Here is a 3,101-nt window from a genome sequence, read left to right as displayed (position 1 = left end):
TACCCTGCCCATGCACCTGCTTCCCACCCCGCCCCTGCAGCATTACCACTCAGCACAGGGTCAGCCCAGCTTCTGAAATTGCTGCCCACCTGGCACCTGCTACACCTTGATAACAAGAGCATAACAAAATGTGCACAGAATCAGAGCCCACAAAGCCAGCCATTCATTTAACAAACTCCTTTAATTGGTAATTCAGTCAGGATAGGCTCTGCTCTGCTGCAGCAACAAATCTCACCAATCTGCTACATGACACAACAGGAATTCATATCTTGCTCACCTTAAGTCCACTGTGGCGCTGTGTGACTCTCCAGGGCAGTGGCCTCCAACCGGTGGCTCAGTGATCCAGTCTGCCTGGATCCCAAGGTACCTCCATTTCATAACATGCTGCCACGATTGATGAGCAGGAGCAGAAAGTCCTTGATGGTTTTGCACTGGAAAGTAAATATTTTAGCCCAGAAGTAACATGCTTCACCTCTGCTCCCAGATGCTGACCAGAACTAGTCACATGTCCCTGCCTATCTGCCACAGGGGTAGGGAAAGATAATCTTCCTATAAGCTCAGAAGAGACAAAGAGCAGGTATGGACATGAAATAGAATCCTCTACCACTGGGGGCCAACCTGGGTGGACATAGGTGCTCACTGGGACCTTTAAGCCAGCATTATCAAGCTGTTTGGGGGGAGGAGTACAGCCAGGAAAGGTTTTCAAAGGAACCAGCATCAGTGCCTAGTCCCAAAAGGTGAGGAGATGATTTTTAGGCAAGGCCAGCCGGCAGGCAGTTTGCAGAGGGGTGAGGAGTTGGGATAGAAGGCTGGCTTATCAGAGTTGGGGTGATAGCAGAGAGACATGCAGGGTTAGGGAAAAATTCTCTTAATATGGGAAACATTTATTGGGGCAAAGGGCCAAAGAATGGGGGTTGCTGAGGAGCCAAAGAGAAGGACAGCTACCTGAGCAAGGTCCCTGGGGAGGACGAGGAGCAATGAGCTGATGTGCAGTGGAGGAATCTCACCTAGAGCTTCCACCGGCCCTGGCGGCCAGGGCAAGTCCTACCCTACAGATGTGGAAAGTGAGGCCTGGTCGGCTGTCACTTGTGCCTTCATTTATTCATTTCAAGCTGGGTACAGATGAGTACAAAAGATGACGAATACATGGTCCCTAATTTTCAAGGACATATAATTAGGAGCAAAAATAAAACCTTAAAGAGGGCAAAGTACAAGAGTTATGAACTCATTTGGCTGAGAGATCAGAGAAGGGGTTTGATGCTGGTCTTGAAGGATGGACAGGATTTCAAGGGACTGCAAGGTGCAGGAGCAGATAGTCCAGGGAAGGACAGGAAGCAGGAAACCTGGGCAGGTTCTGAGGGCTCATGGAGGCAGGAAGCATGAAGGAGAGCGGAGGTCAAGCCTGCAGAGGCAGTCAGGTCCAGGCTTAGAGGCTCCTGGGAGGCCTTGAAGGCTAGCTTACCGGCAGGCCGTGAGCAGAAGGCCAGACTGGTCGTGGCTCCCAGGTCAGAGCTCATGTTCACCTCTTCCTGCTCAAGGAAGGGCCTCAGTGGCCCAGCCAACCAATCCCAGGAAGGAGCTCCTAGCTCGGGGTCCCCTCCAAGTATGCACTGGGAAGGGGCTCTTGAATGGGCCGGTGGGAGCAGTCCTCTCAGTATTCCCAGCATACACCAGCCAGGCCCATCATGCTCACAGGGAGCCCCCCACCCTCTTGCATGCTTGGAGGGACATCCATTCACAGCCTCCTTCTTCACCAGTGTTCGAACGCTGTCCCAGCCCATGGTGGGGCTATCCCCTTCTCCCCCCGACCACCTCCTCTCTCCCCACCTGGCACTGGAACCCTGTTGGGAGTCAGAAAGGCTCCGTTTCAGGGCAGAATGGGGCAGCTAATTTAAAGGGGCACCAGTCAGGTTCCCAGGGTGTTGCTAACCCCCTTCCCTTTGCTCTGTGGCCCTTCAGTGTGCAACACACCGGGCATTCCCTTTCACAGACACCAAACCCAAAAAAGGGGCCTCAGAGGTCCTCGCTGCATGCCACCACTCCCCACTTACAGAAGAGGAACTGGGTGGGAGTCTGGATGAGGCAGACGTTGTCCCTTGGGTCCACACTGGGAGAGGGCTGAGGCAGGTTTCGCACTGCTCCTGTCTGGCTCCTTGAACTGAGTCCAGACACACCTAGATTCCAGAAGGACTCCTGAGGCCAGAGTTTCAACAGCTCAGGTGTGTAGAGCACCCAGACACCGTTCCAAATGTGTTGGATAAGTTTACACCTTTAATCGTCACCACAGTCCTCTGAGATGAGATTATCATTGCCGTTTCACAGCCGAGGAACCTGCACAACAGCAGGCTGTGGTCTTGGCTCCTTTTCTCTCCCTTGCACCGAGAAGGCGCGCTGGGGAATGCGAGAGCTGAGGTCTGCGGAGAGCGGCGCCTAGCCGGCGGGAGAGCCAGGCACAGCGGGAGTCGGCCACCAGGGGGCGCCGTCCCCCCGCCGGGCCCGCAGTGCGCCCCGAGGAGGCGCCGGCGGCCAAAGGCGTGTGTCCGGACCGCGTGCTCTGCTGGGGGTTCCCAGCGCCGAAGCCCTGCGCTCCCGGACCACCCGGCTGCCCCATCCCGCGCCCTCGGCCCTGGGGGGCCCCACGCTCACCTCACTTCTGCATCCTCCTACTGTGGCCGCCCCAGAGCGTCCCGAGGGCTCAGACACTGGCGCTCGCTCACCGGACACGGCCTTGAGATTTCCTTCTCTTCCATCCCTGCGACAAACCACTGTTAGTCAGTTTATCTATATTTTCAGTATAAATGTGTAATACACACATTAAAGAGGCAGGGAAGTAGAGAAAAAGATGCTGGGAAGCACAGAGAAGGTCCGCGGGCACACGTGGCTTCTTCCCCCACTCTCCCCGACCTGCCCCGGGCAGTGTGGTCACCCAGCCTGGCGTGCGGGGTCACTCCGTCCTGATGCCGACACAGCCTCCTCGCAGCATGGCTGTCTAGGAACCACCATTCCACCATTCTGGGAAACACCAGCCACTTGGGCAGCCTCCCTCCTTGCTGCGGTTCCCAGAGCACCTCCCAAGGTTGGCCCTGAAATAGGAGTGAGCA

At 55.9% G+C, this 3,101-nt stretch overlaps 1 long non-coding RNA gene across 1 annotated transcript; it reads right to left on the bottom strand.

The window, feature by feature from the left end:
• Nucleotides 1-2,723, bottom strand: LOC118911144 (uncharacterized). Its single transcript, XR_008998061.1, has 4 exons — nucleotides 2,052-2,723; nucleotides 1,463-1,529; nucleotides 946-1,112; nucleotides 1-431 (listed from the first exon to the last, which is right to left on the bottom strand). It is a non-coding gene; the product is annotated as an uncharacterized LOC118911144 (long non-coding RNA).
• Nucleotides 2,724-3,101: the final 378 nt, after the last annotated feature.

This window comes from Manis pentadactyla, chromosome 1, assembly GCF_030020395.1.
Source record: "Manis pentadactyla isolate mManPen7 chromosome 1, mManPen7.hap1, whole genome shotgun sequence".
In the NCBI taxonomy this organism is placed as follows: Eukaryota; Metazoa; Chordata; class Mammalia; order Pholidota; family Manidae; genus Manis; species Manis pentadactyla.
This window is presented reverse-complemented; position numbering and strand designations above follow the sequence as displayed.